We start from the raw sequence: 24,140 nt of genomic DNA, 5'->3' as shown, positions 1-24,140 counted from the left end.
GCAGGGGTTGCAATCCTAGTCTCTGATAAAACAGACTTTAAACCAACAAAGATCAAAAGAGACAAAGAAGGCCATTACATAATGGTAAAGGGATTAATTCAACAAGATGAGCTACCTATCCTAAATATATATGCACCCAATACAGGAGCACCCAGATTCATAAAGCAAGTCCTGAGTGACCTACAAAGAGACTTAGACTCCCACACATTAATAATGGGAGACTTTAACACCCCACTGTCAACATTAGACAGATCAACGAGACAGAAAGTCAACAAGGATACCCAGGAATTGAACTCAGCTCTGCACCAAGCGGACCTAATAGACATCTACAGAACTCTCCACCCCAAATCAAAAGAATATACATTTTTTTCAGCACCACACCACACCTATTCCAAAATTGACCATATACTTGGAAGTAAAGCTCTCCTCAATAAATGTAAAAGAACAGAAATTGTAACAAACTGTCTCTCAGATCACAGTGCAATCAAGCTAGAACTCAGGATTAAGAATCTCACTCAAAACTGCTCAACTACGTGGAAACTGAACAACCTGCTCCTGAATGACTACTGGGTACATAACGAAATGAAGGCAGAAATAAAGATGTTCTTTGAAACCAACAAGAACCAAGACACAACATACCAGAATCTCTGGGATGCATTCAAAGCAGTGTGTAGAGGGAAATTTATAGCACTAAATGCCCACAAGAGAAAGCAGGAAAGATCCAAAATTGACACCCTAACATCACAATTAAAAGAACTAGAAAAGCAAGAGCAAACACATTCAAAAGCTAGCAGAAGGCAAGAAATAACTAAAATCAGAGCAGAACTGAAGGAAATAGAGACACAAAAAACCCTTCAAAAAATAAATGAATCCAGGAGCTGGTTTTTTGAAAGGATCAACAAAATTGATAGACCGCTAGCAAGATTAATAAAGAAAAAAAGAGAGAAGAATCAAATAGATGCAATAAAAAATGATAAAGGGGATATCACCACCGATCCCACAGAAATACAAACTACCATCAGAGAATATTACAAACACCTCTACACAAATAAACTAGAAAATCTAGAAGAAATGGATAAATTCCTCAACACATACACCCTCCCAAGACTAAACCAGGAAGAAGTTGAATCTCTGAATAGACCAATAACAGGAGCTGAAATTGTGGCAATAATCAATAGCTTACCAACCAAAAAAAGTCCAGGACCAGGTGGGTTCACAGCCGAATTCTACCAGAGGTACAAGGAGGAGCTGGTACCATTCCTTCTGAAACTATTCCAATCAATAGAAAAAGAGGGAATCCTCCCTAACTCATTTTATGAGGCCAGCATCATCCTGATACCAAAGCCTGGCAGAGACACAACAAAAAAAGAGAATTTTAGACCAATATCCTTGATGAACATTGATGCAAAAATCCTCAATAAAATACTGGCAAACAGAATCCAGCAGCACATCAAAAAGCTTATCCACCATGATCAAGTGGGCTTCATCCCTGGGATGCAAGGCTGGTTCAATATACGCAAATCAATAAATGTAATCCAGCATATAAACAGAACCAAAGACAAAAACCACATGATTATCTCAATAGATGCAGAAAAGGCCTTTGACAAAATTCAACAACCCTTCATGCTAAAAACTCTCAATAAATTAGGTATTGATGGGATGTATCTCAAAATAATCAGAGCTATTTATGACAAACCCACAGCCAATATCATACTGAATGGGCAAAAACTGGAAGCATTCCCTTTGAAAACTGGCACAAGACAGGGATGCCCTCTCTCACCACTTCTATTCAACATAGTGTTGGAAGTTCTGGCCAGGGCAATTAGGCAAGGGAAGGAAATCAAGGGTATTCAATTAGGAAAAGAGGAAGTCAAATTGTCCCTGTTTGCAGATGACATGATAGTATATCTAGAAAACCCCATTGTCTCAGCCCAAAATCTCCTTAAGCTGATAAGCAACTTCAGCAAAGTCTCAGGATACAAAATCAATGTACAAAAATCACAAGCATTCTTATACATCAATAACAGACAAACAGAGAGCCAAATCATGAGTGAACTCCCATTCACAATTGCTTCAAAGAGAATAAAATACCTAGGAATCCAACTTACTAGGGATGTGAAGGACCTCTTCAAGGAGAACTACAAACCACTGCTCAAGGAAATAAAAGAGGATACAAACAAATGGAAGAACATTCCATGCTCATGGGTAGGAAGAATCAATATCGTGAAAATGGCCATCCTTCCCAAGGTAATTTACAGATTCAATGCCATCCCCATCAAGTTACCAATGACTTTCTTCACAGAATTGGAAAAAACTACTTTAAAGTTCATATGGAACCAAAAAAGAGCCCGCATTGCCAAGTCAATCCTAAGCCAAAAGAACAAAGCTGGAGGCATCACACTACCTGACTTCAAACTATACTACAAGGCTACAGTAACCAAAACAGCATGGTACTGGTACCAAAACAGAGATATAGATCAATGGAAGAGAACAGAGCCGTCAGAAATAATGCCACATATCTACAAGTATCTGATCTTTGACAAACCTGACAAAAACAAGAAATGGGGAAAGGATTCCCTATTTAATAAATGGTGCTGGGAAAACTGGCTAGCCATATGTAGAAAGCTGAAACTGGATCCCTTCCTTACACCTTATACAAAAATCAATTCAAGATGGATTAAAGACTTAAATGTTAGACCTAAAACCATAAAAACCCTAGAAGAAAACCTAGGCATTACCATTCAGGACATAGGCATGGGCAAGGACTTCATGTCTAAAACACCAAAAGCAATGGCAACAAAAGCCAAAATTTACAAATGGGATCTAATTAAACTAAAGAGCTTCTGCACAGCAAAGGAAACTACCATCAGAGTGAACAGGCAACCTACAAAATGGGAGAAAATTTTCACAACCTACTCATCTGACAAAGGGCTAATATCCAGAATCTACAATGAACTCCAACAAATTTACAAGAAAAAAACAAACAACCCCATCAAAAAGTGGGCAAAGGACATGAACAGACACTTCTCAAAAGAAGACATTTATGCAGCCAAAAAACACATGAAAAAATGCTCACCATCACTGGCCATCAGAGAAATGCAAATCAAAACCACAATGAGATATCATCTCACACCAGTTAGAATGGCAATCATTAAAAAGTCAGGAAACAACAGGTGCTGGAGAGGATGTGGAGAAATAGGAACACTTTTACACTGTTGGTGGGACTGTAAACTAGTTCAACCCTTGTGGAAGTCAGTGTGGCGATTCCTCAGGGATCTAGAACTAGATATTCCATTTGACCCAGCCATCCCATTACTGGGTATATACCCAAAGGACTATAAATCATGCTGCTATAAAGACACATGCACACGTATGTTTATTGCGGCATTATTCACAATAGCAAAGACTTGGAACCAACCCAAATGTCCAACAATGATAGACTGGATTAAGAAAATATGGCACATATACACCATGGAATACTATGCAGCCATAAAAAATGATGAGTTCACGTCCTTTGTAGGGACATGGATGAAATTGGAAATCATCATTCTCAGTAAACTATCGCAAGAACAAAAAACCAAACACCGCATATTCTCACTCATAGGTGGGAATTGAACAATGAGAACACATGGACACAGGAAGGGGAACATCACACTCTGGGGACTGTTGTGGGGTGGGGGGAGGGGGGAGGGATAGCATTGGGAGATATACCTAATGCTAGATGACGAGTTGGTGGGTGCAGCACACCAGCATGGCACATGTATACATATGTAACTTACCTGCACGTTGCGCACATGTACCATAGAACCTAAAGTATAATAATAATAATAAAAAAGAAAAATAAATAAAATAAAATAGGCACACTAAGGCCAGACCCCGTGGCTAATGCCCGTAATCCTAACACTTTGAGAGGCTGAGGCAGGAGAATCACTTGAGCTTGAGTTTGAGACTGCAGTGAGCTATGATGGCACCAATGCACTCCAGTCTGGGCAATAGAGTGAGACCTTATCTCTACAAAAATAAATTAATTAAAAAATAAGTAAATTGAATAAAATAGATACACTTACAATACGTTTTTAAAAGTAGACAACTCTGTGCAAACAACACGAAGAGTACAAGGAGGAAGAGGGCTGTAAATATTCTGTGGCTATTTTCGCATAATGGAGCAAATGACTGGAACATAGCAGGGTAGAGCTGTGGAATTTGGTTTACTCATCCTCTGTTTCTTTAAGATGCTGCCTATGGACCTCTATGGGTCTCCCAGCCTCTGTCATGTGACTCCAGGCTAGCCGTCTTCTTTTAAAGACTTTTTTTTTTTTTTTTTTCTGAGAAGTTTTAGGTTCATAGCAAAATTGAGCAGACAATACAGAGTTCCCATATCCTCCCTACCCCCTGCCAGCCGTGCATAGCCACCCTCACCGTCAACATTTGGCACCAGAGTGGTACGTTTGTTACAATTGATGAACCATTCATACCTCATTATCACTCAAAGTCCATGGTTTACATTAGGGTTCACTCTTGGTGTTTGTCATACATTCTGTGGGTTTGGACAAATGTACAGTAATGTGTACTTACTATTAAAATACCATAAACAGTAGTTTCACTGCCTGAAAAAAAAAAAAAAAAAAAAAGAAAGGTTGGGGACTGCTGCTTTAGAGAACTTAAAGATTCCCAGCTTAGGAAATGCCTCCTAGGACTCTTTTTAGAGAGATGAGATGCAGAGGATAGAGGTTATCTCATCTTAACTCCACTGCCTTTCTTTTATTTAATCCTATGAAGTTAGGGAGACCTGGACTTTATCCCTTTGAAACACCTAGGCAAGGGTATGCTTATACAAGCTCTAGCAATAGAATTAAAATGTCTCATGTTGGTCCCTGACTTTCATCTAGAAAGTTAAGAGTATATACGTTAACACCATTGACCCTTCAAATAGCTGATGAGGCAGGATATTTAGGAAATTAGAGATTGGGGAATGGCGACATTACTCAAAAACTTACTGGCAGGCAAGTCTAGGGCAAGTCTCCTGATTTCCTTCCCTTCGGGCCTCTCCCCACCCAGGGCCATCTCCCTAAAAGACACAGGATTTGGCTGGCTCAAGAGTCCTTTCTGGCTACAGAGAAGTGGCTCACAGGTACTCATTTCCATTCCTTCCACCCATGGACCTGCCATTTTACTATCTCCAGGATAACAATTAAGCAAAGAGATATCTATGACTGATTTTGAAAGGAAACAATAAACCACAATTGATCATTAATTTTATTATAAAAGCAATCCATTAGAGAAAGTTCATAATATTCAAAAAACATAAAGATAAAAATAATAAGCACTCAGTCATACTTTCAATAATTAAACTCTTCTTAACATTTTGGTGTTTATGTTGTATCTATGTTTTGAGACACAAATATATATATTCATTCCTATTTATGTAAATGCCTGGAAACATACTTTATAAAATGAATAATGTCCTTAAATATTTTATGCTGATTTTTTATTTAGTGTGCTCCATATACATTTTCCAAAAACAAAAATTAAATTTTTTTCTCTTGAGAAAAAAATGGGGTAAAACTGCTTCCCAATATTTACATCTCTTTCCTTCAGTCTATCAGGGTGCTCTGAATTTGAAGTAGGCACTTTGGGACCCTGATGTGTTGGGACAGCTGAATGCATGACTATGGATGTAGGTCCACCCCCCAACCCATTTGAACCACTCCTGAGACCACGGAAAACCCAGTAGTCTGTTGTGTCATGGTTTCCCTAAGAAATGGGAATCTGCATGTGTGTTCTCAAGCTAGAAGAAATGTAAAGATAAACAGGACCTTAAAATAAATTGTTATGGGATATCTTCAAGGTTGTATACTCCAAAAATACGTAGTAATACTAATTCACTTGTTTGGCCCTCACTTGGGGCTACTAGGGAGATCTTATATTTGTTCTATCTCTTTGATAGAAAAATTACTCTCCTGACATTTGATAAACAAAACTTGCATCATCCTCTATTGAAAATTAAGTTAAAATAACATTTTTTTTTTTTTTTTTGAGATGGAGTTTCGCTCTTGTTGCCCAGGCTGGAGCACTGTAGTGTAGTCTTGGATCACTGCAACCTCTGCCTCCCAGGTTCAAGTGATTCTCCTGCCTCAGCCTCCTGAGTAGCTGGGATTATAGGTGTGCACCACCACACCTGGCTAATTTTTGTATTTTTAGTAGAGATGGGGTTTCACCACATTGGCCAGGCTGGTTTTGAACTCCTGACCTCAAGTAATCCACTCACCTCCGCCTCCCAAAGTACTGGGATTACAGGCGTGAGCCACCGCACCCAGCCTAAAATAATATTTATTGCATGCTTTGTATCGATACTTCCAACTATGAATTCAGACATTTATTGAATGTGAAACACCTGCTGACACTTATCCATATATTGTTCCTTTTAACTCTTCCAAAACGCCCTCTGAGATATTATTAAGATTGGCGTTGTTGTTGTTATTATTAATGCCCCTATTTAAAATATTTTGAAATAATTATAGATTCACAGGAAGTTACTAAAATAGTATGTAGATTTCAGAATATGCTTCATCCAACTTTCTCTATGGCGGATGTCTTCCTTTAATTTTTCTGTTTGTTTGTTTGTTTATTAATACACAAGGTACTGAAACTCTGAATAGCTACATAGTTTGCCAACTTCCAGCTAGAGAGGGTGGAGACTGGGGTCAAGCTGGGTCCATCTGACTCCAAAGTGTAATCTCCCTCCCCTGGCTTTTGGCACATGGGAAGGTGTAACTGATGAGTGAGAGACCAGCTGGAGTTTGGAATCTCTTCTGGGACCATGAGTTCCAGTGTGTCATTTCCCACATCCCAGTCTGCCTCAGGAGGCCACTGATGTAGCAATCAGTCCTGCAGTAGTTTTATGTTCAGGTGGGGGAAAAGCTTGGGTTGACTTACTTAGACTATAGGTAAGAACAAAAGTAGAAGCTCCTGACAGCTCGAGCTCCTTTTGCTGGCACCAAGCTCTGTTCTTATAAAGAACAGAGTGGAGCTGGAGGAGACCCTATAAATATGCAAATGCAGGGAAATCTTGCACCGGGTCATCAACTGCCTAGATGGGATGAAAGGGAAGGCACATTACTGCAGGTAGTCAGCTCCAAGAAATCTCCACATTTCTGAGAATCTCTGAGTAGTTACTGATTGTAAATAAAGAAGCCAAAGACAACCGATTTCATTTTCGGGGTTTTGGATTACTCTATGAGAAATGCATATATAAGCATATGCATTCAATAATAGCCCTAATATAGTAAGAAGCTTTCCACTGGCTTCTCTCTTGCCTTTTTTTTTTCTTTTCTCCCTTCGAATTGATATCTCTCAAAGCCTTAAGTCAAACTGTGTTTTATTAAGAGAATGGGCTATTTGAGATATGGTCGTGACATTCACCAGGGCTGAGCCTAGCTGTCGTTCTGCCAAGATCCTTCATGCTGAATCTGGATTTCAGCAAAGAGACAGCCATGCCTTGCTCAGTTTTTCTTGGCTTAGATGATTCTACTCAGTTCCTACCCAAGTGGCAGGAGTTTCTGCCAAGAGCAGGATGATTTCCTGGCCCCTGGGACAGTGTCTGTTGATAGTGTGGGTGGTTCACAGAAGCTAGATGCATCCAGCCACATGAGCTCGGCCTTTTTCTTCATGAATGTGATTCTAGAACATCATACCATTGCTACTGGGACTGCCATGAGAGGGGACAAAGGGCTGCAGGCACCTTGGAATTAGACATGGCCAAGAAACTAAAGAGGGCAGAAGAAGCTCTTGGAATATGAGATCCCTGGCAACTTGAACTGAATCCTTAAATTCACTCCATGCTTCTTTTTGAGACAGAGTCACGCTCTGTTGCCCAGGCTGGCATGCAGTGGCATGATCTCAGCTCACTGCAACCTCCACCTCCCAGGTTCAAGTGATTCTCCTGCTCAGCCTCCTGAGTAGCTGGGATTACAGGTGTGCACCAACATGCCCAGCTAATTTTTTGCATTTTTAGTAGAGATGGGGTTTGCCATGTTGGCCAGGCTGGTCTTGAACTCCTGGCCTCAAGTGATCTGCCCACTCCGGCCTCCCAAAGTGCTGAGATTACAGGTGTGAGCCACCATGCCTAGCCACTCCATGCTTTAAAACCATCACCCTCTTGTCTGTTAGTCTTGAACCAACATGTTGCTTGTACCATCTTATGAAAAGACCTTTCTCAGTAGCTCTTCCAGATTTCCTGACAATATTCACTTCTTCAAACTGAAGTGAACTTCCTACACATCACCACCCCACACCCTCACAAGCTTCCCTAAGAAGTGGTTTCATGATTGTAAGGTTATGGGACCCCCCCTTAATGACTGTATCATCACCTTAATCATTGTAAGGTGATGGGACTTCCCTAAGAAGTGCTTTTAATGATTGTAAGGTGGTGGTGGAGTAGAAGGCCCCCAGATCTCCCATTTTGTAATGTCACCAAATGTTGGCATAAGAAAAGGAATGTGGTAGAAATTTAGTCTCTTTCTTTTCTCTAGTGGGAATTTATCCTCTGGGCCCATAGGAAGAAAAATAGTATTTTCTAGCTCTTCTGAGTTGAGATGCCAGGAAGCTGAATGATTTTTGTCACTTGGGGAGTTGATTGCTTTCTTTTTGAGGTTATTTAGATTCATTTAAGCAAGGTAAGAAGGCAAGCTTAGAGCTATATTTGGAGACAGTGAAGGAGATGAAACCCTGTATCAAAGAAAACAGGCAGCACTGATATTTTGTGGTCAATTGTAATTTGGGGGAAACTTTAGGGGATGAAGACCAATCTAGTACAGATCCAAAAATGTGGTCTGTCCCTGGAAATAGGCAAGTTCACTAAACCACAGATGACACACAGCTATATCCAAGTGAATGGAGCTCTAAAGCCAGGTTCCCCCACAGCACTGATGTGTTGGAGTTAGTTTGTAGCAGCTCCCAAGAGCCCCCTGTCAAATTTTCAGAAATTCTATGAGTCATTCTTAAAAACAGCCACCATTAAAAATTATATAACTTTACAATCAAATCAATTCTATTTGAAAATAAAATTCCCCCTATTTTTATTTATAAAAGTAGAAGATAGTTATTTTACTACCTTCTCCTATTATCTATATCTTATTATTTGCATGTATCGTAATATCTAATGTATCCCATGTATCTCTTCCTAACTCCACATTTGGTGACTTCAAAAGTAGCTTGAAATTGTCCATGGTGGGAATATTTACACCACAGAAATGGACAAATGCTACGGATCAGGGTTACCCCTTACCACAATGTTTTGTTTTGTTTTTTGTTTTGTTTGTTGTTGTTTTGTTTAATTTTTTCCCAGGAAAGCCTGTTGTAAAACATTTACCAGCATACCGCTAACCTGTAAGACCCATCTCCTGATAGTTAAAACCAGGTGCTAGACTTCCAGAGTCATGGAGACATGTCTATGCATATTGTCTAGGGAAGTGGTCCCTAACCCCCAGCCACTGACCTGTAAAGAACCGGGCTGCACAGCAGGAAGTAAGCAGCAGCAAAGCTTCACCTGTATATACAGCCACTCCCCATCACTCCCATTACTGCCAGAGCTCTGCCTCCCATCAAATCAGCAGCAGCATCAGATTCTCATAGGTGCACAAACCCTATGATGAGCTGTGCATGCGAGGAATCTACGTTGTGGTCTCCTTATGAGAATCTAACTAATGCCTGATAATCTGAGGTGGAATAGTTTCATCCTGAAATCCTCCCCTCAACACCCATCCATGGAAAAATTGTCTTCCACAAAACCGGCTCCTGGTGCCAAAAAGGTTGGGGACCGCTGGTCTAACGCCATTCCTCAGAACCTACAGTTGGTGTGAATCTCTTCACATTTGAAACAAGAGGCAGGAAGATTCATGGGGGTCCATGGGAACTGAATGATGTTAATTCATATCATTTCACCTTATTCTTACTCATAAATTAGGAGCCTTTCCTGCCACTTACTGTCTGTCATACGGAAGGTTGGCAGGTTAAGGTAGGGAAGCTGATGTCCTCACGTCTCCAACAATCTTCTCTTAAGGCCTCTGGGGCTTTGATTTATAGAGCAGGGATGTTAGTAACTGTGTTCTTTCTCATGAGTTCTTGCCTCTTTCTTGGTACTAGCACTCTTCATGAAAACTGAAGTTACTGCTAGAAAGGACGTCTTCCCCTTAATATAGTGGTTTTGTGACAAATACATTAAATTTTCCTAGAATGCCATTTGTAGATATAATCATTACATGAAAAATGTAGAAAAAAAATCTTAGCAGGCTTTAAACACCAGGTGTGTTTTTGTTTAAATGAAGGGGATTCAAATGTACATCATTAAAAACCATTAGCAATAAAAAGTAGCAGCGTACATTAGAGGATTAATTTTTCCACTTGAAGGGGATCTTAAGGGTTTAACATGGCTTACTCTTTTTCCTCTCTCTCCTAGAATAATGTAGATGTGCTTTATTTTGCTTGCCCTTCTAAATTGATCAAATTGCTGTCAATATTTGGAAGAAGAGTTAGAAAAAAAGTTCAACATACTATGTCTTTGTTTGATCCCCTAGGAACAAGACCACCCTGTCCCCATGGAGCGCATGGCCGTGGACAGAGCCGTGTTTTAATTTCCGTTGTCTTGCCAAGTCAGAAAGGGATTCACTGTTCTCAAGGTCTCTGGACTATCACTTTACCCAAAACATCCATCGCAGGCATTGGGGGAGGCAGAGAAGCTCTGCATAGCTATTTATTTTAAGTGCCTGATTAAAATTTCATGAAAACAGGAAGTCAGGGGAAAAGAATAGATTGCAAGAGCGATGAAATCCGGGGCTTTGTAATTTTTAGCTCACAGGGAGAAAAAAAGCGTTAAATCGTAAGGAAGGTATATTTTCAGAAGCGTGCTGTGGCCACTAATGGCATATTTTGTCACTGGCTGGGGAGCTGGTGGACTAAGAATGGGTCCAATTTTTTAAATCTTATTACACAGTTTTGCACTCATTTAGAAATTGTCACCTTAAAGTAACCTAATGCTGCTCTACTTAAAGCAAACCTCACGTGGCTGTATCTGTGTGCGTGTTGGCCACATTGTCTCCTATTTAAGCAGATATAAATGTTGTCCTGACACAGTTGAACAGCACAGAATCTGTCTGCCCCATAAGTTGATGTTGCCTAAGAACTTAATCTTATCTAATTCCCATATCCAATGGGATAAAGAATTTTGGGGAAAGAAAGTAATGACATATTTTATTGCTAGACGATAACACAATGATTTCTATATTTGGCCAGTGAAAAATAATGTGTTTCTCCAAAGAAGTAGCTGTCGAGGAAAACCAGAATTCTAAACAAAACAAAACAAGAAACACACACTCAAACTGAAAAATTTATAATGCAACCAAGTGCAATGATGGAGGAACCTATGAAGGGTAAAACACTCTTGTTCTACTGCTGTTCCTAGAAACCTCAAAATTGCTGATGAATGTTGGATAGCCAACTTTAACCTTTGGGATCTCGTGCCGAGCTCCCATTTGGCTGACCAGACAGGAATAATTGCAACAGGCTAATGCTTAGATAAGTTTCATTTGCCAGTTGCAAATAAATCCCCATCTACAAAACCCAGCCTCAAAGTCCAATCCCAGAGGAAGGTGTTATCCTTAAGAGAGATGGGTCAGAGTGGAGCAGGCAATCTGAGCAAGAAGGTATTGCATAGCCCCCAGCTAATGCAGCAAATTAACTCCCCCTGCGGAAGGGTTAAGTCGTTTAGATCTCTTTCCAGGCCTTCTGCTTTCCCGTTGAAACTGACCTGAACAGGGATCAGAGGGTTTATCAAAGAGGAAAAGCAACCGGGGATGCTGATGGGCGCAGTTGGATGCCAGTGAGTCCCTTCAAAAGCTCCTCAAATCCCCCAGGGCCTGAGTAGGCTTGAGTATCTGGGGAAACCCAGATATCTCCGGGAGAGGTGTGTGTGTCTATTTATACTGGATAGCTTGGGGTAATTTCATGCCGATGATCACAGGATCATGACAACTATATTATTCCAAGATAGTGGGGAAAAAAAGAAATAAGCCACAGTAAACTTTGCAGATTCCGTCTACATTGAAAGAGTGATCATCTAATTGAGGCTGTTATTGACCTAATGAATTCATTTCTGTGGAACTGAATTTGTCCATAGGCTTTGCTGGATGACGTGTGCATGATTTTAGGACTTAGCACTTGAAGGATGTATATGGCATTGCATGAGTTATTTAATCTCTGCATCTCAGCTTCCCCTTCTGTAAAATGGAGCTTCTAACATTTGTTAAGGTCACTACTGCACACCTTCATGACCACTGTCTCCAGAATCAGCTTATCTCGCCTTGTAATTCTTGTGTACTCATCTGTCTTCTTCACTAAGCTCTTGAGGCAGCCAGCATCTCTCATTCACCAGTCCAGTTGTATCACTCAGCAAAGTGCCTGGCTGCAGTTGGTGTTCAGCAGTAAATATTTTAGAATGAAAGAATAAATGAATGAACCCATGCTTATAGATTGTTATGAAAATAGAAATAAATAACATATGTGAAAGTTATTTTAAGACTTCTAGAGCTTCAACATAACCTCATTTCCTATACTGAAGTCTGGTCTAGTACACAGAAAAGTCCTCTGTAGTCTCCCTCCCTTCAGTGGGAGAAGAATCCATTCTATTCACCCTAGAGAATTAGTTACAGAAGGATATACCCTCCTTTACTATGGTAGAGAATTCCTGTTAGAACAATCATGGCTAGAAGATGAGTCAAATAGATGCTCCTTTGGTTTTGCCACATGGAAATTCTTATGCTCTAATATCATAACAATATCTGCTATCAAACAGTATTGACCAATGGATCAGAAAAAGCTCAAGACGGAAAAACCATTAGATGCCAGGAGAGAAATACCTAGGGGGTAAAATTTTTATGATGACTCTTAACGCTATTATCATGAAGTAAATCCTCAAAATTGTCTTTCCGTCATTCTGCCTTTCTCCCTGTGCAGGGTAAGATTTTGAGGTGGAAAGACATCATGTCTCCTCTCTGGAATTCGAAATCTAAGCATGATGTTCTCAGGGATGTGCCAGCACTCTGAGTTCTCCAACTGCATGGTGTTCATGAAACAAGTTTCTCCAAGGAGCTCCAAGCATTTACAGCCTTAATCCAATTCAGCCTTAAAACATTCATGATATTAAATGACTTTTGCCCAAAGCCCCAGCAAGCAAGCCATCGTTGGATTGATCTCAATCCAGGAAGCCTCTTTTATTTAATCACAGGCTTCTCTGTACTCCCAGAGCACTTTACTGGGACCCTGCATGCAACATTCAGGTTGCTTTGCCTTTGGATGCATGAACTGTGCATGCATTTGTCTCCCTGGCTTGAGTGTAAACTCCCAAACAGCAGGGGCAAAATTAGGAAGGCTGTTGACATGCCTACCCTGTGCCAGCCACAGGATAATCATCCTATGTCTATTGAACTGATCAGCTGTATTTCTGAGTTGATAGTTATTCCTTCAACTTGTGCACACAAGTGGTGAGGACTCTGCAAACACAGCTCCTTTAGCAGCTCTGTTGGGGGTGGTAGGGCATGATGCAGATACAGGCCACCATTTGCAGGCTGGTTTCTCATCTGTGTCATGGAGTCACTGAGGAACTGCCTTGCATAGGCAGGAAGACTTATGCAAAAAGAGAAACGTGGCTTCTATTCCAGGGGAGCTGAGAGCTCAATGGAGATCAAACAGCACTGGAACAGTGGAGAGTCTGGGCTGAAGTCCCCTTGATCTCAACCCAGGCTCTCCTTCTAAGTAGCTGTGTGTTCTTGAGCAAGATGCTCAACCTCTCTGAATCTCATGGCTTCTCTGACAACCCCAGGATGCTGTCTCTATCCCCCTACACACCTCAGATTCTCCGCCTGTGTGCTTGCTACACTCTGAGCTGACACCTCTCTTCACAGTGGCTCCATTTTCTTGCAATTGCCATTTTCCATGGCTGTTTCTTCAATAAGAAGTCGATCTCCTTGGAGGCAGGGACTACATATTATTTATCTTTATTTCCCCAGAGCCCAGCATTGTTTCTGGAAAATTAAGATGGTGATTCTAATATTTATTACATAGGATTGTGAGATACAAATATATTTATTAAAGTGCTTAGTATGGTGTCTTTTTCACATAGAAAGCACGCATTATAATTGATTCAGTAACCGTTTGAAATGAGCTGTCCTATTGAAATCAGTGGTATTACCCCATTTTATAGGTGGGAAAACTGAGTCTCAGAGACAAAAGCAAGTGGGAGGTTCTTGCACTGGAAAGACATGGCTGCATGATGCATGGACTTTGTTGGTGGTGAGTTTGCAGAGGGTGAGAGAATTTTTTCTTCTAAGAGATGTTGACTAAGTAGAAGAAGGAGGGTGTTGTTCAGGGAGATGGGGAAACTGCTGGCTGGAAGCCTTCAGCCTTAGAATTCCGAAGTCCACCACAGGAAGAACCCAGAGATCCTGTACGAAATGCGTCCTGAGGATTAATGGTGGGCTGAATGCTGAGTGTGAACTTTTCCGTTTCCTCATCTGCATTTGAGAGATCTTTATTTTTCCTTTTTAAAGATCAATGTGCTATATTTCTTTTTTCTGAAGGAACATCCATTAAACCAACAGTGGTTGAAACCAAGGACAATTCCCCATCATGTAATTAACCCCCTTGGGGTGCCATTAAGATCCAATGATATGTTGTGATTCTGTTAACGAAAAGTAAACAGGGAAAGTATGTACTGTGGAGCTCGGGTTTAGAATTCCCAGTCACTTGAGCACAAGATGTTCACTTTAACTGCCTGTGCTCCTTGCCCTCCTCAACAACATCTAAGCACTTTCAATGCGTTCTTGCTTTAATTCATTATTTTATTGAATTCTCCAGGAATGTATAATACAGTGGTTAGGAAAAAAAAATTTTAACCTAGCCAGGCTCCAGCATTACTAACAGAATGATCTTGGGTAAGTTACTCGAACTCTCTAAGCCTCAGTTTATTCATCTAAAATATGGTGATGGTAATGCCTTCTTTCTAGGGGTGTTGTAGGAAGGAAGTAGGGTAAGCAAATGAAGCACTTAGCAGGGTCCCAGGCACATGGTGAATATGCTTCCAATGCCAATGGCAATGTTCATCAGGAGCAATAACAACCTTCCCAGCAGTTGGGTGCCCTGGGTGTCCTGCTCTTGCTTTCAGGTGCAGAAATACACTCCAGCAGGTAGATTAACGTGGCCCAAGACCACCCAAGCACAGGGTTGGGACAGAAACCAGATCTGATTTGTCCCAAAGCCAGTGCTTTTTTTTTTTCTCTCTCTCTCTAGCACTGCCAGAACAGCATTTGCTTTCAAGTTGGCCACCATTTTGTTGTGGGGGCACCAACTAGACAGTAAATAAGAGAAGCCATATTTATTTATGTACTACTTATCCAGATTTCAGAACCCTGGGGGACACGTTCAAGCACACACACACACACACGCACACACACACACAAAGAGATAGAGAAAAGAGGCTAGGGTGTGGGGAATGAGGTTAGGACCATAAGAGCCCTTTGTGTGCCGTGGGGCCAGCTCCTGGTGATGAGAAGGAGCTCATATGGCTGCAGAGGAGGTGGGAAATGTACGTGGTAGGGAAGCAGGGCCAGACACTGAAGGGTCTCTTAGGCAACGGTGAGAACTTCACCATTTTACTTCATGGAAGGATTGAAGGGCTCGAACCAGGAGTGCCAGTTGATCTGAATTATAAAAGATGGCCCCAGCTGCTAAGTAGAGCTGGCATTGGAAGACACGAGTAGCTGGCAAGAGGGGATGTCAGAAGCAGAGTTAGCAGGCGCCTGCTGAATGGTTGAGTCATTCATATTCAGAACTCAGAAGGGGCCGTAGTCTTTGCAATACCTATGCGAACCTTTTGACCCAACGTGTGACAGCACACGCTTGGGGTATTTACTCAATGCAGTTCCAGCATCCCCTCCTGCCCAACTCTGCCTGCACAGACAGGGTTCCCTCCCAGAGGGAGAAGGTCTTGCATTGACAAACATGTGCTGTCCCAGATGGAGGACACATGGCCATGCCAGGAGGGCCAAGGCAGGATGGGCGAGCAGTCAACAGGGTCCAGGACTCTACTTTCTTTACCCACATGGAGACAGATCACAGGACCACAGCTGGCTACCTGTGCTGTGAACACAGGGTTCAGAGGATGCTCAGCGTCGCACCGGCCCATGAGTTAGGACAGGAAATGCAAACCAGTACAATTACAGCAGTGAAAACCACAGGCAGGATACTTGGGTATACGAGAGCAGTGTTGCCTGGCCTGGACTCCTGCCAGGCCACCCGGGCTACAGTCCCTTCTGGTCTCCAAGGGCCAGCGGATGGTTAGCGATGACAAGCGATAAGGAACTGGGTTTTGTATTGCAGCAGAAAGGGAGGGACAGAGAGTGGTAAGGGAGGCCAAAACATGCTGCTTCGTGCTTGAAGATGGAAACTGAGGGGTCCTGGGATCAGCTCTCCCTGGAAACGTGGTCTTGGTTAGAGACTCCCCATAGCATCCTATTTAGACAAAGCAAGAGGCAGACCCTAGATGTTCTTTCCATCATGGGCAGAGCTGACCTAACCTCTGGGAGTTGCAATTGCATATCATGCCTTTCTTCACATCTGGAATGCATTATACCTCATCTCTTGGGGTTCCGTTATCTTCAGAGATCTCTGAGGTGGTCACATGGCTGCTTCTGGGTTTCATGAGCTTAGAGTAACAGCTCCAGGTTTGGGGGCTTGGACAAGTCAGTGAACCTCTCTGGTTCTCCATGTACAAAGGAGAGGATCTCTGCCACAGAGATGTTGTGAGGATCGACCAAGATAATAGGCATGAAGAACTTTGGAAAGTGAAATATAATTGCAAGGCATTAGTAATATTATTATTACACTAAGACATGTGATAGATACATGGCTCTTCCATTCCTAGGAGCTTATGGTTCTTATGTAAGTAATAGAGTTAATAACGCTAGCTAAGACTTATAAACCTTATTTACTTATTTATTTATTTTTTGAGACAGAGTTTCACTCTTGTCACCGAGACTGGACTGCAGTGGCGTGATCTTGGCTCACAGCAACCTCCGCCTCCTGGGTTCAAGCAATTCTCCTGCCTCAGCCTCTCGAGTAGCTGGGATTATGGGCATGCGACATCACGCCTGGCTAATTTTTGTATTTTTAGTAGAGATGGGGTTTCTCCATGAGGTCTTGAACTTCCGACCTCAGGTGTAAAGCACTTATTATATGCCAGGCACTGTTTTCAATGTTTTACATATATTAATTTTATCCTCACAATAACTTTACTATGTAAAGTGCTATCAGCATTTCACAGATGTGGAAACTGAGGCACCAAAGGGCCAAGTAACTTTCCCAAAGTCAGGCAGCTGGTCACAGTTGGTGCTAGGATCACATCCAAAGCAGCTGGCTGCAGAGCCTGTGTTTCCCTACTACTCCTCCACGTAGCCTGTTGAGTGAGAAGATCTACCAGTGGTTTTCAGGATTTCCCATGAGAGTTCTACAAGATGTATCTGTCTAGATTCAGAGCTTGTGTTGTTAATGACTTCTCCAGCCAGCCAGGGAGCTCACTGATGAGACGCCCAGAGAAGGACACCAAAATTCCCAGGCAAGCCATCGAATGGCTTCCCAAGGAGCAGGCAAGATGTCTTTGCCAGTATCATGCACTGGCACAGGTTCTAGGGTCATGTTCCTTGGGTGAAACCTCGGGTCCCCCACTTTCTAGCTATGTGACATTGGGCAAATGATTTATCCTCTCAAAATCTTTACTTCTTCACCTGCCAAATGGGAGATATTGTGGGCTGTGTCATAGCGTGGTTGAGAGAATGTAATAAACTAATGTCTACAAAGGTTAATAGGATGCCTGGCATCAAGTGAGTGCTAATCCATTTTCATATATATGATTAACTAGTAGCACAATGAGGAAAAGCAACTACTGTTGAGTTCCCAGACAATAGAAGCAGAGCTGTAGGTCTTGGCAAAAAGACCCTGCCCTTGGTCCACTGTTGTGGGTATGTTTTCAGAGCTCCAACTTTGTAGTTAAAGGCTGACTAGGCCAAGAGTGGTGGCTCATGCCTGTAATTCCAGCACTTTGGGAGGCCGAGGCGGGTGGAACACTTGAGGTCAGAAGTTTGAGACCAGCCTGGCCAACATGGTGAAACCCTGTCTCTACTAAAAATACAAAAATTAGCTGGGCGTGATGGCGGGTGCCTGTAATCCCTGCGACTTGGAAGGCTGAGGCAGGAGAATCACTGGAACTCAGGAGGCAGAGATTGCAGTGAGCCAAGATCCTGCCATCGCACTCCAGCCTGGGCAACAGAGTGAGACTCCGTCTCAAAAAAAAAAGAAAAAAAAAAAGTCTAAACAGTCCACTCAAAACCCCACTCTGGGAAAGGAGCTCTAAGACTTGGGGGTTAACTGGATTTGAAAGACTGGAATGATCACTTATTTGAACTTTATTTGTTCTTTAAATTATTGAGAATATGTTTGCTGCCAGGATACTCTGAGTAAGCAGCCCAAGTTAAGAAAATAAATATGTAATTAAGTGAAACAGCACAATGACAAAAAGCGTGTGAGCAAGCCATTGGCATGTATGTCTGTCTCATTATTAGGCAATCGTTTGTCTCCAGATGTTTCCCACATCAGTACTCTCTGGTGCTGCTAGACTGAAGCCAGGTGGGAATGGTTGGTCTTTGGGCTTTTTCCTCTAACAGAGGAAATCAGGCCCAGGTAGGCTCAGAGCCAAGGAACGAAGATTAGAACTCGGACCTCAGTGGTGATAGAATCTACAGTATAAACTAAAAGATAAACACCTGGCTGGTACCAGCTGATGCCAGATAGCTAAAACAGACAGCCAAGACAAAAGAGCAGTGTTCTATGGTCCTGGAGAAAAAAAAAATTAAAAAACTGGGGGTTCCATTCACAGATCCTAGAAGATTCAGTGTGGAAGCTGCCTTAGAAAGCCTCTGGTTCAGAGGTTCTCAACCTTTTCCTAGCCATGCAAAATTTTGTTTAAAGAAATTGTATGAAAAAGCAACAACAATGCAGTTGAAGGTCTAGCTGCTTTAAGATTAATAAAAGAACTTGGCCATGAGACTTTAGCTCTGTCTTTCCTTGTTCTTGAGTAGATTCCATGGAACCTGTAGAGCTCCAGGGTACACAGTCTGGGAAACACCAGATAGTGGAGAAGGTCTTGGAAAATGAGCCCAGGGCTTGAATCAGTTTTCTCATTTACCAAATAGTAATAATAAAATTGCCATCTTCATAGGCACATTCCATGAGCACACCACAGATGAGTTAATCCACAGGAAGAGATTAGCGGTGTCTAGCACAGAGTAAACATTTGATAAATGTCAACTAAAATCATCATGTATTATATTCATTATTACTACATCTATTACTAGCTTTGGGACCTTAGACAATTTACTTAACATCTCTGAGCCTCATTCATCCTCTCTGTAGCCTGGGATAATAATACTTACCTTTGCCTCGTTCTAAGGAAATTTTAAACAAAGAAGGTTTGTAAATCACTTATAGCACACAGCAGTTTTCCCCTTCGCCATGGGAACTTGAGCTAAAGCCGATATTCCTTATAGGCATCCTTAGAACAGAACAGGTGACAACTCTTAAACTTTAAAATTTAAATCTTGGGAGAATTTATTCATTCAGTAACATTGTAAAAAATAGCTCTAAATCCCGATGCTGGACCCTCAGTGGACATCTGTTTTCTGTGATGGGCCCAGTTTGGCCCTGTTCGATGGTCTTACTTCTATGTGCTTCTCAGGCAGGGAAGGTCCCAGCAGCTCTGCCTTGCTGGCTTTCGGCCCCAGAATCGAATAGAGGTGGGAGTGGGGGAGAATTGCTGGAGAGCTGGAATCATGGGATAGGGGCCACTTGAGCCAGGAGGTTCATCTCTCTGGTCCTCATTTACCTTAGCTTGAGGCACAGCAAAAAAAAAAAAAAAAGGCTTAATTTTTATCCAAGTAACATGTGCAATGTGGGTTAGCAAGAGGGGCTGTGCCCATTGTCACTGTCACTCAGACTCCATATGATGGAGGCTCTATCTCAACCTATGTTTCTGTGATCAGTGAGGCTGATGGAATGTGGTGATTCCATCACTGGATCTTAGACCTCCTTCCTGGAGGCAACTTACGTGACTGCCACTCACATCTCTTCCTGGCCAAGGCAGGTCTCGTGTTCATGCCCACGGGTAGCAAGGGCAGGAAGCATGGCCCAGCCTCTTATCTGGGAGGAGGAGAACTGTAAATACAGACGCTTCTCAACTTAAGATGGGGCTATAGCTTGATAAACCATGCACTGAAAATGTCTTCAGTCAAAAATGCATTTAATTCACCTAACCTACCAAGCATCCTAGCCTCGCCTCGCCTACTTGAAATGTGCTCAGAACACTTACATGAGCCTACAGTTGGGCAAAATCATCAAACGTAAAGCCTGTTTTATAATAAAGTGTCGAATAACTCAGGAAATTCATTGACTACTGTACTGAAAGTGAAAAACAGAATGGCTGTATGGGTATTCAAAGTACAGTTTCTACTGAATGTGTGTCACTTTCACACCATTGTAAAGTCAAAAATTCCGTAAGTGGAACCATCAAAAGTTGGGCACCATCTGTATTTTGATGAATGGCACTAATCGCCAGCATAGACAATTATCAGGGACTACTAGGAGTAAGGGTCAGCAGCGTTGAAGTCTAAGTGGATGACAATGACAATGGTGAAAAATAACAGGTGCCATTTATTGAACACAGTGAACTCTGTGTCAGGCCATAATGTTACCTGTGTCATCTCATTTGATCCTTACACCTGGATGAGGTAGGCATTTTTTCTGTCCTCCATTTACAAAGGTGTGAGCTGAGGTTTGAAGAGATGAAGTCATTGTCAGCCAGTATGAAGCATCTTTCATGCTCACTTGAGCACAGTAATGGTGGCAAGTTAATGAAGGAGACATCAAGTCAGAGCCCAGAGAGAGTCCTAGGGTCCTAGCGGAAGGAAAGGGCTTGCGTAGAGAAAAATACCTACTGCAACCATGAGGTCTGTTGGAGAGAAAGCCAGGAGAATTTACACCCAAACAAAGCCTCTGTCAGTGAACTTCGTTGGCTAAATCCAGCTAGCATCCAGAAAGCAATGGAGTGCCTGATTGATAGAGGCCGCCTATGACAGCCTCCCAGGGCACAGAATTGCATAGAGAAGGATGGAGATTGAATCTGTAGAGGTAGACAGGGAATATCCATAGGAGTTACAGATCTTAGTTTCAAACCCAGATTTTTCTGCCACTACAGCCTAAATTTTCAGTCATTCTGCTGGAAGAAAATGGCAGTGTGGCTACCATGCAGGGAAATGCTTAGGAAAATCAAAGCTCTGGGTCATAAGCTGATATGGTCTTCAATTCTCAACTGACAAGGAATTTGGGATGTCCCCCTTTGGAATCCTGTGTATATACTATATTTGCACCCATTCTGTGAATACTTCCATATTATTTGTAGGTGAGCTCATCTTTACAAAGCTATTTTTCATGAAACCATACCTGCAAACCACTCCCCAACCAAAACAAAAAACAAAAACCTAGCAATCCATTTTTAAAAGAATTCTGGTACACATTTGAATGATAGGTAATGGGAAGTCTGACAAGCTGCACGTTCAAGGTCCCTTCCCAGCGACTCCACTATGAATAGACAATGAGAACACATTTGCTTTTCTCCAACAAGCCGGAAGAGCTTATTTCCCCCGTGCAATGAAAAGTCCTATGAAGTGGGCCAGAAAGCTTGAGTGTGATTTATCTGGAAACAACCGTTAAACATTTCAGAAATTAAACTTACTAAAATGTAGGGGAAGGAGAGATAACATAGACACTGAGAACAGATATTAAATGTTCCTCTTTTGTGGTGCGGGGCAGGGTGGGGGAAAGGTGTTCTTTTTATTGATTCCATTCTTTCCTTTGATGAGGATTTATTGTTGTGCTTTTGAACTGCATCGGAGATATTCAGTGCCAAAAAGACTGGAGTTTTCACATCCAGGAAAGTTTGCATGGGACACAGCCTACCCGGTGGAAAAGACAGCCTTCACTGGGTTGGAACAGCAATATTATTAGGTAGTATATATGGAACGTGTCCTACACACCAGGTTCTCAGCTAAGCACTTTTAAACATGTATTTCATTTATTCCCCACAACAAGCTCATGAGCTCAATAAGCTCAACAAGCTTATTGTTTCCATTTTACCAATTAGGAAACAGAGGGACAGGGAGATTAAGTAACTTGCCTGAGATTCCGCAACTGGTCAAAGGTAAAAGTGGAATTCCTATCTCAAGCTGTTTGACTTCAGAAACACCGCTCACAACCACTTTGCTAGATTCCCTCCCGTGTATTTGCCTTCAATTGCACAGTAACTTCCAAAATGCTGTTTCATTGACCGTCTGCTATGCTCCAGGAGCAGCTTAGGAAGTTAGCACATCTATTATCTCAAATCCTCATGACAGCTCCATAAGGTGATTCTCTTTCATTGTTCTCATGCTCCAATTGGGGAACTTGACACTCTGCAAGGTTTTGTGACATGCTTTTGGCCACATAGCTAGTCAGTTGCAGAACCAGAATTAAAAATCATGTTTCTGTGGCTGTAAAACCTGTTCCATCTATTGCGACAGGCTGCCTCTAAGCTACTGCTGAGTTGAGTATCTGGCTGTTGATGCCTGGAGCAAGGGGCTGTCGCCCAGGATATAGGGCTTTGGTCTATCCTCCACCCTGGTGAGGACCAGTGTGAGAGTGTGAGCTTGTACACCCACATGCACATGTGCATTTATGCTCACAGCATTGCTGCTGGTGCTTACAGGCAACTTCATGCACAGTGGGAAAAGGTGAAAAGGCGCTCCCTCTGGGCAGACCTAGCTCTGTGGTCACATGACTTGAGCAGTCAGTACCTTTGTGTTGCAACTCAGCCCCGCTCTCGCGCTGCTAGACATCCGCAGCCACCTGGATGGATGCATGTGCCTATAAAGGTATACAGCACGTGTGGAATGTCCTTGGCGCTGTGCTGCCCACGGCCCTGGGCTCTGCGAGACCCATCCTGGAAACACACCCACGTCCATCCTCAACCCTTGGAAGAATGAAATCAATACTAGCAAACCCACATTTTTTCCTGCCACAAAACCTGACTCAGGCACATCTGTTACTTTATTATGTTTTTACCATTATTTTCTTCACATTCGAATATGGATGATCTGGGAGCTATTAAACAGTTGTTTGCATAAACGGCACACCCTCACCTTCCTAGGATTCATAATGAGCTCCCTAACTGCCGGGCAGAAGGAGGTTTCTTCTCAGAAGAGAGTCAGCTCAGATGGTGAACTGGGGGTCCAGGTGGAGCCGCCATTTCTCCCCTAATAGGACACCTGGAGATGGGCCTGGATTCTGAAACGCAAGCTGTCTTTCCACCTCAAGAGCCCTTGATCACATCTGCTCCATGGAATGTGGAACCCACTGCGCCACTGGCCTAGGAGTGGACCCCCAACCCTCAAAGCTCATTTGCAGATGGGCAAAGCTGAAAGGTTCATTTTCTTCAACCAGAGACCAGTACCCTGAGCTGGCTTGGAAATGGTCTGGATACTGGCTTTGTGAAGAAACAATTGAGAAATTGAAAGGGGCTCTGCCTTAAGATGAAGAGTCTAGGAGGCCTGGGGAACCTGTACTGAAGGTGAAGCTTTGCCTGTTCTTTGTGCCTCTAGCTTAGATCCAAGGGTAGAGGACAAAAGATCTGTCTTTCAAGTTAAAGACAAACATTGTCATTCAAAGAGCTGTGGGATTATGAAGCAATCTGTCTCTACAGGTAGTGAGTTCTCCATCACAGGGAATAATAAAAAATAATCCATAACAGGGAATATTGGAGAAGAAGTTCATGCACTGGGTGACAGGTTAGAGAGATCACTTCTCAAGTCTGTCCCCTAAGATGTTGAATGTATAACAGAGCAGCAGTCTGGCCAGTCTGTGGATGGTATTTTGCCACAGCTAATCAAGGAGGCTTATGTTTGCAGACCGAAGCAGAGGTAAATATGTAGAACTTATGACCATGAGCTCTG

At 42.3% G+C, this 24,140-nt stretch overlaps 1 protein-coding gene across 1 annotated transcript in view; it reads left to right on the top strand.

Annotated features, from left to right (window-relative positions):
* Window positions 1-24,140, top strand: part of MAF (MAF bZIP transcription factor) — a 405,682-nt gene that overhangs the window by 71,006 nt on the left and 310,536 nt on the right. The window lies entirely within an intron of this gene.

This window comes from Pongo abelii, chromosome 18 (assembly GCF_028885655.2).
Source record: "Pongo abelii isolate AG06213 chromosome 18, NHGRI_mPonAbe1-v2.0_pri, whole genome shotgun sequence".
Lineage (NCBI taxonomy): Eukaryota > Metazoa > Chordata > Mammalia > Primates > Hominidae > Pongo > Pongo abelii.
The sequence above is the reverse complement of the archived record's forward strand: the minus strand, read 5'-3'. Positions and strand labels throughout refer to the sequence as shown.